This window comes from Pleurodeles waltl, chromosome 2_1 (genome assembly GCF_031143425.1).
Source record: "Pleurodeles waltl isolate 20211129_DDA chromosome 2_1, aPleWal1.hap1.20221129, whole genome shotgun sequence".
Lineage (NCBI taxonomy): Eukaryota > Metazoa > Chordata > Amphibia > Caudata > Salamandridae > Pleurodeles > Pleurodeles waltl.
The window spans coordinates 845,022,116-845,034,291 of record NC_090438.1 but is presented as its reverse complement, the minus strand read 5'-3'; the positions used below and the strand labels follow the sequence as shown (position 1 = coordinate 845,034,291).

The window sequence follows — 12,176 nt, the reverse complement described above, 5'->3', positions numbered from 1 at the left end:
TATAACTCTACATATATGTACTGTGACAATATATATATCTTGAAGGTATGTAGATGTGGATTATTGAGTAGTACATTTTTACTTACCTATTTGCACGTACCTTTTGAAATTTTGGTCCTACGATATTTTGTCCACACAATTTTATTGTTTCTGATATTCTGTCAGTGGTTCAGTCGAGCTTCTTTGGATGGGCATAGAACTATGAGGTGACTTGAAACATACTTATACATGTTTCCAAATTTTCGACCTATTGCTCATTTACAAGAATTAGTATAGTTTCAAAAACCTAGTACCTGCATACATCCGTTTGAAATCTATTTACTGCTCAAGTGCTACTTTTCTTGGATCTCGCTTTAACCCCTTAGCTGCCAGGCCTTTTCCCCCTCAGAAGCCAAGCCTTCTTTTGGCTGTTTGGGGCAGTTCACGCTTAGGCCCTTATAACTTTTTGTTCACATAAGCTACCCACACTAAATTTGCATCCTTTTTTTCCAACATCCTTGGGATTCTAGAGGTACCCAGACTTTGTGGGTTCCCCTGAAGGAGACCAAGAAATTAGCCAAAATTCGGGGAATATTTTGTTTTTCTTTTTAAAAAATGGGATAAAGGGCTGCAGATGAAGGCTTGTGGTATTTTCCATGTAAATGGAATCAACAAGATGTTAGCGATGCTAAAATCACCATCTTCCCAGCTTTCAGGAACAGGCAGACTTGAATGAGAAAACCCAATTTTCCAACACAATTTTGGCATTTTACTGGAACATTTTTACGATTTTTTGTGCTTTCAGCATCTTTCCAGTTAGTGACAGAAATGGGTGTGAAACCAATGCTGGATCCCAGAAAGCTAAACATTTCTGAAATGTAGACAGAATTCTGAATTTAGCAAGGGGTAATTTGTGTAGACCCTACAAAGGTTTCCTACAGAAAATAACAGCTAAAATAAAAAATATTGAAATTGAGGTAAAAAACAGCCATTTTTCTCCACGTTTTACTCTGTAATTTTTTACCTGCGATGTCAGATTTTTAAAAGCAATATACCGTTTCGTCTGCTGGACTCTTCTAGTTGTGGGGATATATAGGGCTTGTAGGTTCTTCAAGAACCCTGGGTATAATGAGCTGCACCTTGCAATGGGTTTTCTTTCTATACCGGGTATACAGCAATTCATTTGCTGAAATATAGAGTGAAAAATAGGTATCAAGAAACGCTTTGTGTTTCCAAAATGGGCACAAGATAAGGTGTTGAGAAGCAGTGGTTATTTGCACATCTCTGAATCCTAGGGTGCCCATACTAGCATGTGAATTACAGGGCCTTTCTAAAATAGACGTCTTTTTTACACACTGTCTTACATGTGGAAGGAAAAATTGTAGAGAAAGACAAGGGGCAATAACACTTGTTTTCCTATTCTGTGTTACCCCAAATGGGACCTCACTTGTGTGGGTAGGCCTAATGCTCGCGACAGGAAACGCAACATGGACACATCACATTTTTACATTGAAATCTGATGTGTTTTTAGCAAAGTGCCTAGCTGGAGATTTTGGCCTCTAGCTCAGCCGGCACCTAAGGAAACCTACCAAACCTGCACATTTTTGAAAACTAGACACCTAGGGGAATTCAAGATGGGATGACTTGTGCGGCTCTCACCAGGTTCTGTTACCCAGAATCCTTTGCAAACCTCAAAATTTGACCAAAAAAACAACTTTTCCTCACATTTCGTTGACAGAAGGTTATGGAATCTGAGAGAAGCCACAAATTGCCTTCCACCCAGCGTTCGCCCAAGTCTCCTCGATAAAAATGGTACCCCTCTTGTGTGGGTAGGCCTAGTGCCCGCAACAGGAAATGCTCCAAAAAAACACAACATGGACACATCACATTTTCCCCAAAAAACCAGAGCTGTTTTTTGCAAAGTGCCTAGCTGTAGATTTTGGCCTCTAGCTCAGCCGGCACCTAAGGAAACCTACCAAACCTGCACATTTTTTAAAACTGGACACCTAGGGGAATTCAAGATGGGATGACTTGTGCGGCTCTCATCAGGTTCTGTTACCCAGAATCCTTTGCAAACCTCAAAATTTGGCCAAAAAAACAACTTTTCCTCACATTTCGGTGACAGAAGGTTATGGAATCTGAGAGGAGCCACAAATTGCCTTCCACCCAGCGTTTGCCCAAGTCTCCCGATAAAAATGGTTCCCCTCCTGTGTGGGTAGACCTTGTGCCAGCAACAGGAAATGCTCCAAAACACAACATGGACACATCACATTTTCCCCAAAAAAACAGAGCTGTGGTTTGGAAAGTGCTTCGCTGTGGATTTTGGCCTTTAGCTCAGCCGGCAGCTAAGGAAACCTACCAAACCTGTGCATTTTTTAAAACTAGACACCTAGGGGATTCCAAGATGGGTGATTTGGGGGGCTCGCACCAGGTTCTGTTACCAAGAATCCTTTGCAAACCTCAAAAAAAAAATTTGCCTCAAATTTCGATGACAGAAAGTTCTGGAATCTGAGACGAGCCACAAATTTCTTTCCACCCAGCACTCCCCCTAGTCTCCCGATAAACATGGTACCTCACTTGTGTGGGTAGGCCTAGTGCCTGCGAACGAAAAGGCCCCAAAACACTATCTGGAGATGTCAAAATTATCAAATACAAAACTACCTGTTTTTGCGGTGGAGACACCTGCGTTTTTGGTCCTGGGCTCAGCAGCTATCTAGGGAAACCTACCAAACCCAGACATTTCTGAAAACTAGACACCCAAGGGAGCCCAGAGAGGTGTGACTTGTGTGGATCCCCCAATGTTTTCTTACCCAGAATCTTCAGCAAACCTCAAATTTAGCTAAAAAGAAATCACATTTTAACCACATTTCCGTGTGGGATCACCACACCGGGACACATTTCCTACCACCCAACGTTCTCCTCAGTCTCCCGGTAAAAATGATAACTCACTTGTGTCAGAAGAAAACGCCTGGACCAAGTGCCTGTGACAGGGAAGAGACAAAAACATGTCAAAATTGAGGGGGAACCAAAGCGGGTCTGAAAGGGCAGTTTGGAAAAAACTAAAAATTTAGGCTGACAAGTGCAGCAGAATGTTTCTCGGTATAGATGAGACCATGCTGGGTGGTAGGAATTTTGTGGATTCCTGCAGATTCCAGAAGGTTCCATCACAAAAATGTGGGAAATTGCATGATTTCCAGCAAAGTTGTAAGTTTGCAGGGCATTGTGGGTAAGAATATGGTGTGGGATGCATGTGAAGCACACCACCCTGGAATCACCCAAATGTTTAGTTTTCAGATGTGCCTAGGTCTTGTGGATTTTTCTACATGGTAGTGTCCCAAAGTCGAAAAATTGCAGCCCTCACCATTCCAAGTGGGATGATTTTGAGAGTTAGCCAAGCTCTCATGGCCTAAATGAAAAACCAAAACCCAAAATAATCAAATGTCCTCTTGCTTGCCTTGGGATAAGAAGTTTTAGTGTGCGGGGAGAGCTGAAAGACTGTTACCCTTTTCAGTTGGGGTGGATGTCATAACCAGGCCCATACTGGTTGACAGCCACCACCCCACTATCTTTTAATTCCCTGGCATCTAGTAGACTTTCTGCCCCCATGGGGTGTGGATCAGGGGTAATTGTATCATCTGCCTACTAGTGGGGAGAACAACTTTGGCCCCATTTATTTGGTGTGGGATATGGCCACACCTCCACCCTTTTATTTTGGAAAAAAAATCTTCCCTGGTCTCTGGTGGGCTTTCTGCCCCCCTTGGGGCTGATATGCCTTCCAAAAATAGGCCGATCTGCCCTCAAGGGGGGCAAGATATTGCCAACAGTAATGTGCCTCCATGGGGAGCGACTCTTGCGCAAGGGGCTTCCCCCCCAAACAAAACACACACATACACACACACCAACCCCGGGTGTGTAAGTGGTTTCTGTCACTCCAGGGGCAGATTGGCCTAATTCAAATAGGCTGATCTGCCCCCAAGGTGAGCAGAAATGGCCTGAAATAAATTTGCCCCCCCCCCATGGGAGCGACCCTTGCCTAAGTGGTCGATCCCCTTGTGTGAAATTGGCGCCAAAAAAAATCCCTGGTGCCTAATGGTTTCTGCCCCCCTTGGGGGCATATTGGGCCAATAAAAATAGGCGATCTGCCCCCCAGGGGTGAAGAAATGGCCTAAAGACAATTTTCCCCCCAGGGGAGCGACCCTTGCCTAAGAGGTTGCTTTCCACATATAAAAAAATAAAATAAACACAAAAAGAAAAATCCCTGGTATCTAGGGTTTTCTGCCCCCCTTGGGGCAGATTGGCCCAACAAAATAGGCCGATCTGCCCCCAAGGGCGGCAGAAATTGCCTAAAGACAATTTGCCCCCCAGGGGAGCAACCTTTGCCTAAGGGGTCGCTCTCCACATAAAAAATAAATCTCTGGTGCCTAGGATTTTTTTGCCACCCTTGAGGGCAGATCAGCCTAATTACAATAGGCCGATTTGCCCCCAAGGGGGGCAGAAATGGCCTACAACAAATTTGCCTAAGGGGTCGCTTCCCACATGTAAAAAAAATATATATATATATATCCCTGGTGTCTAGAGGGTTTCCGCCTCCCCTTAGGGGACAGAAATGGACTAAAAATAATCTGTCCCCCTGGGGAGCGGTCCCTTGGGCAATAACATTAAAAAAAATAAACTGGTGTCTAGTGGACATTTCTGCTGCCTGATGGTATCGCGATCGGGCAGCAGAAATGCTGAGAAAGACACCTCCACATGATTGGAGGAGAAATGTAAAAGCATTTCTCCTCCGATCCGCACTGGAAGCTGAGCTTCCAACACGGATGGGCATGCCTCTGGTGAGGTCAGACGCCACGAGGGGCAGAGGGAGGCGGGTTGGAAGGGGAAGCGATTCTCCTTCCATCCCTGCATTGGGAACGCCGAGGCTCGGCTCATGAGGCCCTATGAGCCGGTCCCAGGACGTAACAGTTACGTCCTTGGCACCCCAGTCAATGACGGAACCGCTACGTCCTTGACTGCCAACAGGTTAAGGAGCACGCCTCTTGCAAGGCAATTCCATTTTCATTCATGTTTTTTCTGGTTCCTCCCGCATTTAACACTGCAGACTCTGAGGCAGCTCATTCTCTTAATTCTCGTATATTGTGGCTAGATCTTAGAACAGCATGCCGTGCTTTATTAGGTTAATTCTATTGTATCTTACATTCTGTAATGCCCTAATAACATGAATCTCTAGTATTACTTTTGTCATTGTATCACAGGGTTCTCTATTTTTCCCACTTTGGCTGTTCTCTATATTACACAGTTATCTTAGCATCACAATACATTGGTGAGTGGATTGTTCGGGCTTTACAAAATATTATGTATTAAACATGCAAAAGAAATGTAGTGCGGAATCAAATATGCCGATTTACAACCAGTAATTGGTGGGAAAATATTAAGTGAAGCTTAATGTGAGCCACTTTCAAAAGCAGCTGTAATTCATAATGTGTGGAAAGATCCAAAGAGATTCCTGTTTTTGTGCAATGAGCTATGGCCATGCAGAAAATAAACATGGTGCCCTAAATGACTCTTTTTTGCTAATGACTGTCAAGTTTAGAGAAATGTTTCAGAAGACCTCAAAAAGTTCCTCCCTGTTTTCAGATTTTCAGTGGATAAATGATTCATTTTATTTTTTCTGATATCTCAAAACAGGGTAAAAACAGAAGTAGGGGAACCTCAATTTTTCAAAATATACAGAGATGACATTTTCATAATTCTGCACCACAACAGAGTATTACATATAATGTAAAAATGCTTTACATTATATGCTTGTTGCACACACCCTCTGCACATTAATCACTGTCCTACTTTAGATCGTAGAAAACAAAACTGGACTGCATCTCAGTTGCTGGATAGGGCACACAGCATATTAGATATTCTAATCACTGCTACAGCTCCACAGGGTCAGGTAGCACTACATACAAAAATATAGGCTAGTCTATCAAAGATTTCCATGGCGGGATGATCCTTTGCAGCCCCAAGAGCCATATTATTGTCAGGGAAAGCATTGTCCTAAGCCGTGGTTCCTAACCTGTGTTGGGACCCCTAGGGGTCTGTGATGCCTACTCAGGGCATGTCTGATTGCAAAAATTACATTTAATAATATTTTAGATTAAATATTAATAATACAACTAATACAAATAATAAAGAATAATAAAAATAACATTAGATATTAAATAATATTAACCGATTAATGAGAGGCATATAAATTAAGAAGAAAACTGCAAAATCTATAATTTTAAGATGTTCAGTAAACTGGAAGGAATTTGAAATTTGAGGATAAACAACTGAGGGCATGATTCACAAAGGTAAACTTAGACCAAAGGCCTAGGTTTAGACCAAAAGTGTAAACTTAGACCAAAAGTTTAAACTTGTACCAAATGTTTAACTTTGCTCATAGTAAAGTAGACTTTTGGTCTAAGTTCACACTTTTGGCCTACGTGGGAGCAGTGCAAGTGTATCAAAAGGAATATAGTATGGCCTATGGGTGCCCAGAAATGAATTTAGAGAATCTCCAAACCTCCCTTTGACATTATTATTATGTTTTTATTTGTTTGTGAATTATATAACATATTTCACCCTTTGTGTATTTGAATTCTTGTTTCCATATTTGTGTCTATTGTTTTGCTGTTCAAATCATCGAAATTGCTTAGGGTGGGGTCCCTGGCCTCCAATAAAGTCTCAGTGAGGGTCCTTAGATAACAATAATGACTCATTGAGGGTCCTCAGATTCCAGTAATAATCAAGTCAGGGTCCACAGCAATCAAAAAGTTAAGAGCCACCGATCCAAGATGTTTCATTTGCTTTGATTTCATTCCATTTCATTTTATTGGCTGGTTTGGGGAATTTATAATGCCCATGCATGTGTCTGGTGGCTTCAAGGCTTCCTTCTTATCAGACTACAGGATGCCAGTTCTTCGCCCAATTGTACCCTGTGTCATTTGATTACTTTTTCAGGACATATAAATGATACTTTGTTCAATCGTTGAACTTTGTTTGATCATTGAACATTTGAACAAGATTAGACTCTTAAATAGCTGGCTTTTGTACAAGTTCTTCCTGGATGGCTAACCATTTAGGAAAGGCTCACAATGTATGAATAATTTGTCCTGTACCTTTTCTAGTAAATTCTTGTTTGAGCTTACAATCTAGGAAGTTCTTTGTTCCATGATAACCACTCAATCAAAGAGACAAGGAGCATAACCAGTCTCAGGGGGTTCCCAAAAAATATCTGCAAAGGTGCAGGAACTTGCTACCAGACGGGCCTTAAAAGCAGGAAAGGATGCTACCTCGTGCCCCCAAGACTCTGGCAAGGCAGACGGTCTCTAGCCTAGCTTTCCTCACCCATGTCGTGCCAACTGAGAGGTGAGTTTATCTGTACAGAAACCCAAATCTGTCCTTAGGTGAGTTGCCAGATACCAGGCCTGAACAGATCCCTGCCTAGACAATTTTCTAGCTCTACAATGAACTAAATAGTTCTTGAGTTAAAGATATATTTTTCAGAAACAAGATCCAATGGATAATGTTTTCCCAGTACTCAGCATGTTAATAAGGAAATGTCAATCGGAGATTGGTGCATTCCTCATTAACTTTAAAGCACCAGTCAGCCCCCACTCCCCTCCCCTAAACTGATGTGCACGGAGTGATGGTTGGGTTCGCTATAAAAAAAAAATTTTGAACATTGCCACAGCTCTCGTCATTGAGGCAAGTTCCCTCAGAAAAATATTTAAGCAGAGTATAATAAGGAATAAGAAAAATCTTACAAAACATCAACTGCAGGGCCCTAGCAAAAATGGAAATCATTGCAGGTAGAAGCTACAAATAGCCACATTCAATCAATAAATATTTATAAAGCACAACTTGTCACCCTGGGGGTCTCAAGGTGCTAGCTGGGGGACACGGGTCAGTAAAAGAGCCATGTCTTGAGGTCCTTCCTGAACTGAGCCAGCAAGGGGGACTGCCTGAGGTGGAGCAGCACCGTGTTCCAGGTCTGTGCGGCAAGGTAGGAGAAGCATTTTCCTACAGCCGTGTTCTTCTGGATCCTGGGATGGAGGCGAGGGCCAGTTGAGCAGAGTGGAGTTGCCTTGACACTGTGTAGAAGGAGAGATGATGGTTGAGGTTGGCAGGTCCGATGTTGTGGAGGGCTTTGTACACGTGTGTCAGGAGTTTGAAAGTGACATTCCCTCAAAATGAAATAAGAAACATCCTGATCAGATTTTACCCCTGCCTCCTTTTCCCGCCAACCACATCAATTTTCTGCTGACTGTTTGGTTGATTGCTGGACGATCTGCCAGTGCTGTCAACCACACCCAACAGTTCATTAAATCTTGACATATAATTCACTACTAAAGACTGTCTCTGGCACTCCCAACTGGAGTTGCACCGACAGATTAGGCTACAGGATCGGTAAGGAAAACTTTGTAAATGGACTACTGTGCACAATAATAGAATGAATGAATAGGGGAAATGATAAAAAGTCCTGTTTCCCTGCAAGTCTTCAGACTAGAGCTTTCAGTAATTTAGTTTTCTCTGTGGTATGTAATGATAAGCTTATTGACTGATTATCCAATGAGAGATCTGAGTAACAAAGTGAGCATTCTCCCGGTTTCACTGACAAGCAGATCTCATTGCACAGATATGCTGACCTGAATGTTATTAATAGAACCAGAAGGCCACAGTACCTTAAAAAGTGCAAAGGAACTGGTTATAAGCACCAGCAAAAAGAAAATAAATGTTTCAAGCACGATACAAGAGGATCACCAATTAAAAAGCATAATTTCCAAATAGTACCACATCGTAGTAATTTTTCAACACAGCCTTGGCGCTATCACTTTGCCAAGATCAAGACATGATTACATACATTGTCTACTATGTTATTATCGAGCCTTTCTGCATCACATTCCTTCTACCACGTGTAAGGTGTATGACGTCAAGGCATGTGGCATTTACCAATAGGATGGAAGAGTCCAGCATATGCCCAGAATTGTCAGTTTAATTCCAGGATTTCAGGAAATCCATATAAAATGCATTTACATACAATGAATCTAAATGTATCTCATTTAAATGTTTAGTATGTATGCATAAATGTGTGATTGATCCGGCCCTCCTGGACTTATGTTGAACACCTCTGGCATAAGGGGCCAATATTTAGGGCAAACTGGAACATTTATACTGTGAGCAATTAAAAAAGAAGGCTCAGTGAGTGTAAATCACGCGACTTCAACACTCATTGTAAGATTTAACTGAACCACTTCGACTTTTCCACATGTGATAATGTCCTTTAATTCAATCACTGCCTGAAAAACTCGACACAATTTATAATTTAGTTATTTATGTACTTATTTAACTAATTTCTAAAATAAAAGTTTACCTCGTACCTATGACAAACTCTACCCAAGATCAGGAGCAGTATCTCAGGGAACGTTTCTCATGATGGGCTTGAGACACTTTCCCAGAGATAAAGTGTGTATGTGGTTGCACGTGGTGGGGACTGACACTATTTTTAGGGACCAGGACTTATTGTTCATCATGAGATTTTGACAAAGAGCAAGAGAAAAGGAGAAATGTAGAACAGAGGGAAAGGAGGAAGCAAACATGAAGAAAACATTTACAAAGGGAACAAGCAGAGTAAAAAGAAGCTGTTGTATGCCCTCAGTCTGAGATGGCCTGTGTCTCAGTGGTAATACTGGGCACTGTTTTATTGATTCCGGACGGCATCACTGCGCCATTTGCTGGTCATTATACGTTTTGGAGTAGAATGGGGAATAACATGAGGATCCAAAAATGTAAGATAAAGGCAATATGCGCATCCTTTAAAGTGACAATGCATGACTTAGAAACGTGCTAATTACATATCACTTTGAGTCACCCCAATACGATAAATGGGCAGTAATGAAATTGTGGCATGTTTTAATCACTCTAAACGCAGGGGGGCTACATGGAAGAATCAGAAATACACAAGGTATCTGCAGTTCATAACCAGTTTTGTGGAGAAAACTTAAGAGTCAACAGAGTCAACAGAAAAGAAGTGTGGAAAGTTTCAGACACGAATGACTTGGCAGAGAACCAAAACCTGCTGAGCAAGCTTGTGGACGTTAGTCATACAAATAATGCTGCTCAGATCAGAAAATTGTGCATACACTGGTCCACACCCAGTGTGATAACACCTATAAGTTTTTTCAGTGTCGAATTCCCAGTCAACATTCTCACTTTAGAAAAGCAGAATCGTGTCTCACATCTCGCGCCAAAGTCCTTAAACGATATACATTGAAAAACTTTGAAAATCTACATCACCTGAATGCACTAGTGTTGGTATAGGCGCGCTTGCATTCGTGTAAACTACAGACACAAGAATTTCCCGGATAACTTCAGTGCGTAAGCTACAACCTGCGTCGCTGTACACACGTTCGCTCGTGATGAGGTTGGAATCCTTTTGCTAGATCTGAACATAAGATAAGTTCACTCACATTTTTCTCATCTAATGCTTTCTGTCCTCTATAACAGAATACTAGCATCGTTTCTGAATTTGTTGCTTAAGAATAATTATTTTTCAAAGACTTACCTTGTTTTTCAATTGGAAGCAAATGAAAGAAAAAGTTGAAGCGGAGCAGCTGAAAGACTTGGGCCTCAGCAGCAACCGTCTGAAGAAAAAGAACAAATCTGTTGGCTCACCTTGCCTAAAGTACCACACCTACAGCCTCTGCGCATTCGTTTTTTTCAAGCTGCTTGTAATGTTTCTTGGCAACTCCTACCCACGGAGAGATGATTCAGGCTGCGCTTGTGACTACGGGATTCTGAGGCCAAAAACATGCTCATGCAGGACTTTTCAGCTCACAGATACAACTGGTGACAGGAAAGAACTGGAAAATAGAGGGTGGGGTGTAGCTGCGGGAGCCAGAGCAAAAAGGCACTGGGATTTTTATCTGTGTTCCCTCCCTTCTTTTCACCTGAATAGCTCCCGGAAGGGATATCACAGAAACAGCTACCCTAATCAGGGACTGGGGCATTGAAGGTTTTTCCTTAAACCCTTCTATTACGGAGAATTGTACTACTGAATATCGACACTAACAGTATTGTGACATACTAATATCGAGAAAGGAATATCGAGGGACGAATATCGAGAGACGAAGTAGGGAAAGAGGCGTGCCTATAGGGAAGTAGAGATATCTTTTCTTAAGTCCTTAGCCATGTATCTTAAAGATATATGTACCACGTAGGTACGTATATGTGGAGTTATGAATAGAAAATCTAGACTCACCATTTTATATTTTATTTTCGATATTTGGTCTTCGATTCTATATTCAGGGGGCACGCCATAGTGGAGCACTGAACTGCCAGTACAGAAGCAGTCAGCGTTGAGTGATCACCCTTGCTTTTGGAAAGGAAAACCCTAGTGCTTTCATTAAGGTACTACTATACCAAAATCCTTTGGGGCAGCAACACATCTATTTATTCAGCCGTTCACTATGAGTTGATGGGCCAGTTACTGACATCAGTGCACACATGGTACATGTTGTACAGAAGAGTCTCTTGAAAAGTAAAGGACTGCACACCTACCATGGGTGCCCCAAGCTATAATGATGTCTGGATCACTGATGATGATTTTGTTTTGTCGTGGGCAAACACGGATCATGCGTGTACCATGACATGGACTTGTCTCACAGATTGCAGTCTTTTTGGACCGGGAGGGGCACCAATGTGCTACTCATTTAGTGGTGAAAGGGTACTCTCTGCTGCAGAAGTTAAGCAGCATGAGCGTGTTGGTGGCAGCATACCGTATAGTGATCAGTAGGAGAGAAGAGACCTTTTCACCTGTGTCACCGCAGTGAGGGCTGCAGACTACTCATTTTTATTCACACTGCTTTATGCTTAACTCACCCTTGGCCTACATCATTTTGGGTTCAGTGCTGTGTAGCTCATGTATGTTATACTTGTGCTGGGTGTATGCTAGCCTGTGAATGGTACACAGATTATGCAGCGCTATGCAGTGAGTGTATGTTATATGCATGCCCTGGGTGTATGTGTGTCTAAGAAGGATACATTAAATTAAGGATGTAGTGCTGTACATTGTGTATATATCATGTGCATGTTCTGGGTGTGTGTGTGTGTGCCTGCAAATAGTGCAATACTAAAATATAGATGCTGGGTTCCACTTTGTGAGTTCC

At 42.1% G+C, this 12,176-nt stretch overlaps 1 protein-coding gene across 3 annotated transcripts in view; it reads right to left on the bottom strand.

Moving 5' to 3' along the window:
* The window catches only part of SERPINB5 (serpin family B member 5), a 143,979-nt gene extending 133,181 nt beyond the window's left edge, over nucleotides 1–10,798 (bottom strand). Inside the window, exons 1-2 of one of the 3 annotated variants that reach the window (XM_069218795.1) lie at nucleotides 10,574–10,669; nucleotides 10,306–10,453 (exon numbers count right to left, since the gene is read on the bottom strand). The gene's annotated coding sequence lies outside the window, so the exon portion shown is untranslated. Of the gene's footprint in view, nucleotides 1–10,305; nucleotides 10,454–10,573 lie in introns of all 3 variants that reach the window. The other 2 variants (XM_069218796.1, XM_069218794.1) reach the window with 2 other exon arrangements.
* Nucleotides 10,799–12,176: the final 1,378 nt, after the last annotated feature.